Genomic DNA, 12341 nt, shown 5'->3' on the forward strand with positions numbered 1-12341 from the left:
GTTTGGGGTTTGAGGTTTAGGGTTTGAGTTTTGGGGTTTAGAGTTTTAAGTTTAGGGTTTAGATTTAGAGTTTAGGGTTCAAATTTGGGGTTTAGGGTTTAAGGTTAGATTTAGGGTTTGGATTTGGGGGTTTAGATTTGGGGTTTTGGGTTTATAGTTTGTAAGTAGGGTTTGGGTTTATAGTTTGTAAGTAGGGTTTGGATTTGAGATTTGATGCTGAGGGTTTGAATTTGAGGTTTAAGATTTAGGGTTTGTAATTGAGGTTTGTAATTGAGGTTTGGATTTGAGGTTTGAGGATTTATGGGAAATGCATGTGAAAAAATTACAAGAATGTCATTGATAAAAATGCAAACTTTGATGCATAGGTGTAATGTGACAAAAATTACCAAAATGCTATCAATGAAATGCAAACTTTAATGCATAGATCATGTATGAAAACAAATATATTATAAACTTAGGCATATTTACAAATATATTACAAATTCAACATACATGTAACATTGAGGTAAAAATGGATCAAAACCAAAAGTTTTAAAATTTTAAAACATGTTCTACCATTTTTTTTTGTTTTGAAATTCATGCAAACAAACTAAAATCACTAAAAAGTCTACTAATTCAACATTTTTATTCTTTGAAAACTATGATTAGATTAGTGGTTTGTGTATAGTGTTTGGCTAAATAATGATGTTTTTTCATGGTTTCTCTATTAAGTACTTTGCTACATGTTTGATAAAATTTCTCTTGAGATTAAAATGCTTCTTTATCATAGTTGCATAAGTGTTTGATGTTTGTTTTATCTAATTAAAATCCATATACATAATTTAAAAGCAAGGAAAACACATCATAAAAACCAAAAAGAGGTTCAACCATAAAGAGAGTAAGCTTGGCCGAACCTCCCAATGGATGTTTCAATGGTGGATTTTGTTTTCTTTGATCTCTCTTGTCTTATATCAAACTATGGAATAGTTGATTGAATCGTTAGATCAAATTTAAAGCTATAAACATAAACAACTATAAATTTTTTTTAAGAAAAAATTAAAAAAGAAAGCAAACAAATATGAAATAATATGAAAATGCAATGAGATGTAATAAAATGTAAGGAAGAAAACTAGTAAAGATTATACCACCAAGCAAGCTCCCAAAATTTTTTTTATTTTCTTTTTTTTCCCATTGTTTTTCATGCTACCCAGCTGCTTCCTTCCCTTCATTCAGCCGTAAATGATGAATTTATAAGCCATGCAAAATAAAAAATGGCCCTTGATCATGAGATGCATCTTAAGGCTAAAAATCCATCCTTGTTTATTCATAAAGCAATCACCTTTCACCTTTGGATCAAAGCTTTCAATTGTCCAATGGTCCATGATAAATTCAGTATAAAGTGAGGCTCTAAGTGGTACTGAAACCTTGTGAAAAGACTAAATTACCCTTATTAAAGTTTTTACCTTTTGTGCCATTTTCTTGGAAAACAATGTTTCCTTCTTCATTTTTGTGATTTTAAAGCACCAAAAATCTTAAAATATTATGAAATCATAATCTGAAAGTTTTCTTGAAAAATCAATCCTAAAAAGGTCAAATTATGCAAATACCCCTAAAGGTATTTTAGTAATTTTACACCTCTTGGGGTGCGATTTGGGATTTCAATACATCAAAAATCATAAAATAATATTTAAGTGTGATCTAAAAGTTTTCACGAAAATCCAACTTCAAAAAAATCAAATTACAAAAATACCCTTTAAGGAGATTTCGATAATTTTATCATTTTCGAAGTGCAACTAAATTTTTCAGTGCATTAAAATCACAAATATTAATCCCAAGAATTATTAACACCATTTGGTTGTGAATTTTGAAGATTGACCCTTGCTCGATCCGATTTGACTAATTTTGACTACATTTGACCAAGTTTGATTCTATTTTACTAGGTTTGGCTAAGTTTGACCTTAGAATATTTGGGTCAAATTGGTCTTAAATTCAATTATGAAAACTTGTCAAAATTAAAAAATATATTATATTTAAAGTGGGTTGGGTTTTAAAAACTTCACAACTATTCAAATTTTATTCAAACAAAATTAGATCTTTACAAAGTTGAAACATAATCTTTGCTCTAAAACCAGAAAAAAAAATAAATAAATGACTACATTTAATGACTACATTTTAAAAGTCAAAATATAACCTTTGCTTTAAAAATAGAAAAAAAATGACTATATTTAATGACAACATTCTGAAACTCAAAACGTAGTCTTTGCTCTAAAACCAGAAAAAAAAATAAATGATTATGTTTTAAAAGTAAAAAACATGGTCTTTGTTATTTTATCAATGATTACCTTCTTATGCCAGAAATGTAGTTAATGATATTAATTTACATTTCTTACATAAAAAAAATGTATTTAAAACACTCTAAAAAAACGTAGTTAAAAGTATCTTATATCAATAACTATGTTTCTATAATAAGAAACATAATAGAAACATAGTTATTGATATATATAAATTTATCTATTTATCAAATACTATATTTCTTATATAAGAAACATAATTAAAAGTAACATAAATATTATATTTTAATATTATATCAATTACTACGTTTCCAAACTAAAAAACGTCATTGATTTGAAAATATCTATTTTATTATTATTTTAATTGATCTATTATGTTTCATATATAAAAAAACATAATGCTTTTGAAAATAAAAAAAAATATTATTGAAGTTAAATGTAGAACAAAATTAACTTTCCTGTTAAAATCTTACAAAACCATATAAAGAGGTAGACTTTTGATTTTAGGCTATTTGAACATTGTTGGGAATCTTAGAACAAACTCAGCAATCAGACACCGCAAACCAAACATGGGAATTAGATTACAAAAAGTAAGATTTTGGGAAAAAATCTTAGATTTCCCTAAACCAAATACCCTTTTAATGGTTTCTAATAGAATACTTGTAAAAATTTTTATGTTTTTTAAAGGCAGAGAAGTAAGTAGATGTTAAATTATCTCAATGATTAAGATATTTGAGCTCGTTTGGATAACTTGTGTAGAAGAATTTATTCAAGTGTTGCATAAGTTATTGTTTAATAAAGATAAACTTTAGTTCGTGATACATGGTATTAGATACAATTGATAACTACTAATGGAAAAACAAGAATGTCTGCTATGAGAAATGAGTTATATGACACATGGATTAGAATTCATTCAAGTGTCGCACAAATTATTGCTTAATGGAAATAAAACTTAGTATATGACACGTAGTATCAAAGATAATTATGATGTGCTAATGAAAAAACAAGAATAATTGCTACAAGAAATGAGTCATATGACAAATAAGAAATTGAATAGCTTAAACCCGTGTGGTCACTTTGAAAACTCAAATGGTAACACATGGTCTAAAAAGTGAGAGCAAGACAGCCAACAAAAATAATGTGATACATTAACTACCTTGGGTGATGAGATCAGAGAAACTATTAGCTTTCTCTAAAACCAATTTAAGGAGCTAAAGACTTAAGTAAACCTGATGGTAATGTCCATTGGGAGGTTCAATTCTAGCTCAGGGAACAAAGAAAAAAAAGGCTAAAGTCCTAGAACTATGGGGATATGAAGGGATAGTGTAAGCAAAAGAACTTGAAAAGTTTTTATTCGACGTAGAACAATACTTTTAAGTTATTAGCATCAAATCAAAGAAAGACAAAATGGCGATGGCCTCCGTGTACTTTATGAGAGCTGCCAAGTTATGGTGGCATTCTAAATTTCTAGGTAAAGAGTGATTGATCAAAACTTAAGCAAATCTCAAACAAAAATTGAAGAGTTTTTTTTTCCTAAAAAATGTAGAATATATATCTTAATAGAAACAATAAGAATTTGTGTGATAAGGTTGGTGTGAAAATTTGTAAAGAGCTTCTCTACCTTGATTTGGATCTCAAAGACATATTCGAAAAGGAAAAAATATTTTATTTCTTTGATGGCCTTAAGCCAGGCAAAGTTGCAAAAATAAAAGGTACAAGACGTGGCAACTATAATGGTTGTTGTTCAACATTTTCATAACTATATTGATGGATTAATTAAGTCAAAGTACTCTCCATTGAATGATAGTAACTCTAACTTTGGTAGTGGGAGAAAATTTGTCAAAGTGGACAAACCTTCAAGTAAGGAGCTAGTAGGAAACCACTTGATAAAAACACCCAAAATAAAGACAAATAGTGCATAAAATGGCAAGCCAAAATTGTCGTTAGCCTGCACCGTGTGCAAAAAACTGCATCAAGTTATAAAGTGTCCACGTAAAGCTACTTTAGTAAATTACAAGTTTTCTCTCAAGAGACATCTCATCTCATCAAACCACCGAGGATGTTAAGAAAAGCCAACAATGTTTGGCTTTACATAGTATTTCAATGCCTTTCATCCACAGTTAAGAAAATTAAAAAAAAAAAAAGCCCAATAAAGCCTACTGTATGTTAATGTGGCATTGATAGACAAAACAACAAAGGTCATAATAGACACATTTGCCATCTACATGTTCATCTCACCAAAAGAAAAAAATAAAAGTGTGGTATCAAGGTAGACAAGGATTATGAGCAAATAAAAGTGACTAACTCACCAACCTCAATAATCACTAGAGGTTCCCAAAATGTGATGACCAAGCTTGAATTATAGGAAGAGGTGTGAACTTCATAGTTTTCCCATGGATGACTTTAATGTTGTCCTAAAATTAGACTTCATGATCTTGGGCCTTATTATCTAATTCCAACCATTAGTTACTTAATATTCTTGAAAGAACATCTATGTGAGTAGAGCTGGTTTCACCTTTATCATTCTCATTTAGGCATATATTTGATTTTAAGAGTCATCACTAAATCTTTAAAAAATAGCCTAAGAAAGCCTTATGTATTTTGATGTGGCATTTATTGATAAGAAAACAAAGGTCATGATAAACACATATGCCATCGACTGTTTATCACGCCAAAAAAAAACCAAAAAGTGTAGTATCAAGGTAGACAAGGATTATGAGCAAATAAAAATGGTTAACTCACCAACCTTGATAATCATTAAAGGTTCCTAAAATATGATGACTAAGCTTGACCCATGAAAAGAGGTGTGAAATTCATAGTTTTTCCATAGACAACTTTAATGTTGCCCTAGAATTAGATAAAATTAGACTTCATGATCTTCAACCATGCTATCTAATTCCAACCGCTAGTTGGTTATTATTTTTTAAGGAATACCAGTGTGAGTAGAGTTAGTTTCACCCTTATCACTTTTGTTTAGACATATATTTGATTTTAGGAGTCATCATTAAGTTTATGTTAGAAATTGATAATTGGTTATAAACATCAAATTTATGTCAAAAATAAAAAACAGATTATAAGCACCAGGTCTATATTAAAACAATAAGTCATAGAAATCTTAGCAATAGGGTAACCATAGTGTCTTATAGACTAATCTAGGAGTATCTAGTCAAATGGAAGGACTTAGGACCAGAAGAAATCAATTAAGAAAGAAACCATGATTTAAAGGCCTTTAAATGAAAAAATTAAATAATTTCAAAACACTAAATTAACAAGTACGTGGATAAATTGAATGGAATAAAATGTCATGAGTCATTCATGTATAGAACTATAATCTAGTAAATATGCCATTGGTATCATGTACTTAGGAAAACTTTACCCATTTTGAATACTTTAATGATTCATTATAGAATAATTGTAAAAGCTCTTATATTCTTTAAAGGGATAAGTAGTTAGTAGATTTTAGGTTGTTTTACTAAATAAAATATTCAAGTTTTCTTGGTTGACTTGTGTAGAAGAGTCTATTCAAGTATCGCATTGGCTATTACTTGATTGAGACGAAGCTTAATTTATGACACTTATGTAGGATCTAATGAATTTCTCATGAGTTCATGAGAAATCACCTTTCCATGGCCTCTGAATGGATTAAAATTTGAGAGAAAAAAAACTCTCTTACCATTTAAGTTAATATTCATTGATTTTTTTTTATCTTGATTAATATTTAATATTTCAAAAAAAAAATCTATCCACCAACCTAACTCAATTTTAGCTTAACCAAACTGTTTGTTGCATTTCTTTTGATAATGGATTTGGAGTAAGAAAAATTTAACAAGCACAACCTTAGATCTAGCAACAACAAAGGTAAGTCTCTCTTATCATTCCGGTAATTTGAAAGGAAGATTCATCAAATTTAGATAAATAAAATCGCACATAAATTTTAACATGGAAATAGTGTTAATTTCATTATTATCTTTAGATTAAAAGCTTTTCTTTACCTTATATTTCTTACATGCATAAAATATCTAAAGATAGACCAATGGCTTAAATTCACAATTTTATTTCTCTTACATTGTTTGACCCTATTGAATAGGAAAGGTTATTTGAGCAAATATTGTTAAAAAAGTGTTCTAAAAAAAATTGAAATAATGTTTGACAATTTTGATTTGGCAGTGCATTATGATGTAAGTAACTTTCCATAGAAAATATACAAAATGCTAATGGAAAATAGAAACATACATTATATTAAAGTACTTTTATTATTAAAAACTATTTAAAAAATTTATTATTAATAGAAAAAAAGTCTAGTCCTTTCAATTTAAAAAATTCAATACATCAGAAAAAAATTTCTCACTACATCGTTCTATTACAGTAAGTAACATCTTATCATAATTTATTTATCAAAATTTACATGATAGATATCATCCATAAGTTTGAATTTTTTTTATTTGCATCCGACTTTGATTCATAACCTCTTAATTGTACCCAAAGCATAGCATAATCTGGGTTTGCCCTTAATTTTATCTTCACCATAAAAAAAAAAGCGTTTTAGCTTCTTTCCAAAATCATAACCAAAATGAGTTGGTGTTGACTTTGATATTAATATATTTAGGGAGTATAAAATTCTAGCTGGCAAACATGCTTGGTGACATGGCATTGCACTAGACTACAAAACTAGAGCAATAATGAGATAAGAACCTATTCTTTCTCTCTTTAACAACCAACATAAAATATATTAGGGTTCACAAAGCCCATAGCTTGTTTATCATTATTAGATAATTAAGTTTTGATCTTGATTTGCTCATTCTTATGTTGTTATTATTATTATAATTAATACATTTTTTTATAAAAAAATATATAAGGAAAGAAAATGTTTTAACTTTTAATGCATGCTGTTCTCACTCTGTTTTCCACATCACATAACAAAGCCAGCTTTCTCTTTCTTTATTATTATTATTTTTTAAAAAAGCAACTAATAATTTGAGTAAAGGCTTTAAATCTTAAAGTATAAACAAATGATAATTTCAACTTAGCTGTTCTCTAAAAATTTTGTAAAAATGAAAGGTCCCTCCCTCAATCTCAAAAAACATTATCTCGTGTTTTTGTTTTCGCATAGGTTCTTCTCTTATTTCCTCTCATTTTTTTTTCTTTCAATTATCTCATTTATTCATCAATACTTTTAAGTTACTGCCTACAATTAAAAAAAAACCTTAATTTTTTAGTAAAAATTTTTTTTACCTTAATTAGCTTGTTGATTTTAAACATAGTTGTTTGTTTCACTAGAAAATGCAATGAGATTTGTTAATTTGGCTGTGATTTACTTTTTTAATTTTTTCCATTTACGTAATAATTGTTGTAATTATGGATTTCTTGAAGAAATTTCCTATCATTATAGGTATTTATGCACTTTAAGTTAGCTTTATAGCTATTCAAAAAAAAATTAAATATGAAATATTAAGCAAGGTCTAAGTGGCACTCTCTAACTTTAACTGCTTATGCTTTCAACTATCTACATTAATTCTGTTTATTTTCATTCTCTTTTTTGCTGGTATTGCTATTTGCTTTTAGTATAGATAATGCTTTACTAAGTAAATGTAATGTGATCTTTTGACTTGTTATTTGATGCAAGCTCCATAGAGTGAAAGTTAGAAATGAGATCTGGAGTTGGAATATTTAGTGAAATTATGGAAGCTAAAGGAAATAGCATGATTAGTGTGCTTTTGTTATGCAAATACTAGTTCTGTTAATGTTTTGAAAAAGTTTGAATATTGTTTGCATTATTTGAAGTTAGTTTTCTTTTGCAAATAAGGTGTTTGATACTTCAATTTATCTCTATATTGACGTTGAATTTGTAATGGATTATATTACTGCTCTGAACTAAACTATAAACATGACTTTTTCTATTAAACTGCTTTTAGTATAAAGAACCTTTGTTTTTCATGTTTTTGAATTTTCCCTCGCTTTTATTTGCTTTATGTGCATGGATTGATGTGACACATAATTAATTTCTTACAATGGAGATAGAAGTAGAAGAAGGTTTCAAAGAAACAAAGTTTTTAAAGATGTTGGAGGACCATCCATGTTTCCATTCGATATAGGAACTAGAATTGCAAGATATATACCTTATACTGGTTACAATTCTATTGGGAACTCTCTTTACACTTTGTTGCTCTACTATAGTTTATGTTTCAAATCACCCATCCAATTTTGTATCTCGATATATTCTTGTTAGGGATCACTATAACTATGATACCATCAGTTAGGCAAAAAGCCTTAATCCAATCATGCCAGCAGAAGCAAAATCAAATAATCAATCAATCACACAAGAGACAATAATTAAACGTAGTTTGGTCCAGCTAACTTACATCCACGAATAAAAAATAGGATCCACTAGTTATAGAGAATTACAAATAAATAATCTATGTCAAGTACTTATAATTAATACCCATAGACCCTCTCAATCTTCTCTTATCCTATGGAGTATTCTTAACCTAAACAAATACATACTTATATGCATCTATGCACCATACCTATATGAATTTATGGGTGTGTATGTTTGTATGTTTGAAAAGACTGAGAGGATCCATCTTAGTCTCTTCTAGTCTGTTGAAACATGCAAACATACACACTTAAAAATCTCTAATAGCCTTATGAGGTGTCTATCTCTTAAAACTTCATAACTTTCTTATATTTTTTTCTCGTACCTAATCTTATTGAGACTTTACCTATTTATAAGTATACAAATTTGCCTATTAAGAATGCCTTTTCTCTTAGGATTCTTTTTTTACAAGTCAAACTTACCTATTAAGAATTCTTTTTTTTTTAAATTCTTCTTCTGTAAGTTTTCTTGTTCATCAAACAATATCTAGCCAATCCTAAACAAATTTGTTATGGGATTTGAGTCACTATTCTTAACAATTCTAATGTCAATTTATCTTTCTGCTTGATATATTCTAACGCCAGTTTATCTTCTGTTAATTGTCATATCCTAATTCTAGTTTGCTTTCTTGTACTTTAACTATTTTTTGATTGAAAATAAACCATGTGTGTGACTGTATCTAACCAACTATCCATCTAACATGGATAACAACCTCACAAATTTTGCTTTTAACTTTAACTCTTTGAATTTTTAGTACTAAAAAGCTAGGAGTTGGGAGTTTGCTTACATATATGTTTAAAATTATTCTTGTTTATGTTCTATCTTTTAGTTATTTGAAGTAGAATTTCAATACATACAAGCCTAGTTTTGTAAACAGATGGATAAAGAGACTATAAATTCATGTTATTTATTAGTGTTAGATGTAATTTAGGACCAAATATTAAATGTTATTGATAAACTGATAGACAGGGATGAACATCAGGGAATTGGCTTGTTGAACTTTAATAATGGTGAAACTAATAAATAGAAGCAGTTGCTACCAGAAGTTAAACATCTTGTTTTGCTATTAGACTATATGGCAGACAATATAACTTAGGAATCCTTATATCTTAAATGGATAGATGAAGAAGAAGAATTTGAGGTTCTTAATTGTCTTTCTATACCTAATTTTCAAGTTTCTAAAAAACCTTGGATTGATTTTATTACTGTCAAGCTATTTTACAATAAGTCAGAAAAGTGGTTAAAAGATGTTGCACGTCTACACTTTCAACTTGCAACTACAAGGCTTGCCACATCCATTAAATGGTTTCACCCAATGCATATGCTTTCTATTTAACTATTTCCCTATCCCATATCTGTTTACTTGCAAGGACCTTATTCCACAAGAAGGGAATGCTTGGCTGTATACACCTATCCTATGTTAAGAGAAAAGATTCAATTACCAGTAGGGTCATGTGAATGTTCAGTTCCTATCTAGGCTAAAGGTTAGTTTCAAACTAGTTTCGTCTAGATATTTGTTCATACAAATTCTTTTACTCTTAATATTCTTGAAGCTGGCTGGTTGAAAGTTTTATTTCACTATCAACTTTTTACAAGGTTAGTTTCAAACTAGTTTCGTTTAGATATTTGTTCATACAAATTCTTCTACTCTTAATATTCTTGACGCTGGCTGGTTGAAAGTTTTATTTCACTATCAACTTTTTACAAGGTTAGTTTCAAACTAGTTTCGTCTAGATATTTGTTCATACAAATTCTTCTACTCTTAATATACTTAAAATTGGTTCATTGAAAGATTTATTTCACTATCAACTTTTTGCACGTCTATAATTTTTTCACTAAAATAAGAAACCTTGTTGAGGAAATTTGAATGCCTAGCTATAAAAAAGTAGCAAGATTATTGTTTTAGTTAGTGACAATGATTAAGTATGAAGAATGGGTCAATGACATCCTACATTACTAATCTAAATTATCTTTTTTATCTTTATAGTTTTTTTAATAGTTCTACAAAAATACTAATTATTGATGTTTTCCCCACTTAATCTTTTCTATGTTTTACTATACTTTTTTCTTGTTAATATAGAAATTTTCCATCTTAGAATGATAAGTTGAAGTACAACACCTATTAATGGATTCTAGAAGGTTTAAACTAACTGAAATTTTTAGTTTTCTTACATTTGAAAGGCTTTAAACTAATTGAATAAGTTTGAATAAAGTATTTCCATTCAGAGAAAGCACACTATAAAACATATGCAATAATCTTACACTCTACTTATGTACATATTTATGGGCCATTACTGCTACTCAAAGTATCCATATGTCAAGTTCAATTAGAGACCTTGTGATACTTGTTGATGACTTAATCAGTGATTATCATAGAGGCAGCTAGGTGGAAAATTTATACAATCCATATAATTAAGAATCCAAAAACTAAACCTGAGGCATATAATGAATGGAATTACAAGTTTCATTTTTAATAGCTGGTTGATTATGACAAGATCATTTTCATTGATGTTGACCTTCTTATTCTTAAGAATATCAATTTCTTATTTGAAATGCCAAAAATTTCTACTGTAAGGAATAATGCTATGCTTTTCAACTTTAATGTGATGGTTGTTACGCCATCAAATTATACATTCCAGTTACTAAGGGATCATATTAATAAGATTAAATCTTACAATGGTAAGGACCAGGGGTATCTAAACAAAATCTTCATTTCATGGCATTATATTCCAAAACATATGAACTTCTTGAAGCATTTTTAGGAAGGTGATGAGGAGAAGAAGAAACAAATAAAGACTCGACTCTTTGGAGTCGATCTTTTAATCCTTTATATCCTCAATTATTGGAGTAACAAACCATGGCTATCCTTTCAAGACTTTGATTGCAACTGAAATATGGATATTTTACAAGAGTTTACTAGTGATATTTTGCACACAAAACATGTTAGAAGGTACATAATGCTATGATAAAATAGAAATACTATTTATTTAGGTCTAAGAAGAAGGCATAGTTAGAGTGGGATCGAAAGCAAGTTGAGAAAGGGAATTACATTGATGGTCATCAGAAAATTAAGATAAAAGAAGAGCATTTAAATACATGTTTTGAAGACTTTTACTTGTAGAAAAGTATATTGTGGCATTGGGGCAAAAAAAATTAGACAAACAATGCAATTGTTACCTTATCTCTCCCTCTTACCAATGAGGCATCTTTTTTTTTGTTATAAATTTTTTTCTTTCTTTTTTTTTAACATATTTTTTATCCAGATCACATAGTCAACACTTAAAAGAAAACATATATGCATAGGTTTTTTTTTTTGAAAATTTTAATCGACCATTAATTTTCAACTCCTATTTACTTAATTCACCTAAAGAAAATATAATGTGCTCAAGTTTCTCAAACTTGCAACATTCAAAAGTTTGATCAACATACATGTCAACTACTATTTAACTAGCTATTTACACTGAGTTCTATCTTATAGTTATTCAAAAATGTTAGTTTTGAACTTTTTCGAATATTCAGTAACTTTTGTAACATGCAAAGCTACTCATTAGTTTTCTATGCATTTTTGGTTGGAGTGTTTTTCTTCCCCACCCCTAAAATTCATTATCACAATAGTAGTTGATGCTTGATTTGCAATAATTTTTCTATGAAAAGCTCTAATCATCATTCCAGTATTGCTATCATTAGCTAGCAAAAAT

At 28.5% G+C, this 12341-nt stretch overlaps 1 pseudogene; it reads left to right on the forward strand.

Moving 5' to 3' along the window:
* Positions 1-7321: 7321 nt before the first annotated feature.
* LOC111310733 (putative UDP-glucuronate:xylan alpha-glucuronosyltransferase 3) lies at positions 7322-12130 on the forward strand (annotated as a pseudogene).
* Positions 12131-12341: the final 211 nt, after the last annotated feature.

Source organism: Durio zibethinus, chromosome 1 (assembly GCF_047325235.1).
Source record: "Durio zibethinus cultivar Kanyao isolate XHJ-2024 chromosome 1, ASM4732523v1, whole genome shotgun sequence".
In the NCBI taxonomy this organism is placed as follows: Eukaryota; Viridiplantae; Streptophyta; class Magnoliopsida; order Malvales; family Malvaceae; genus Durio; species Durio zibethinus.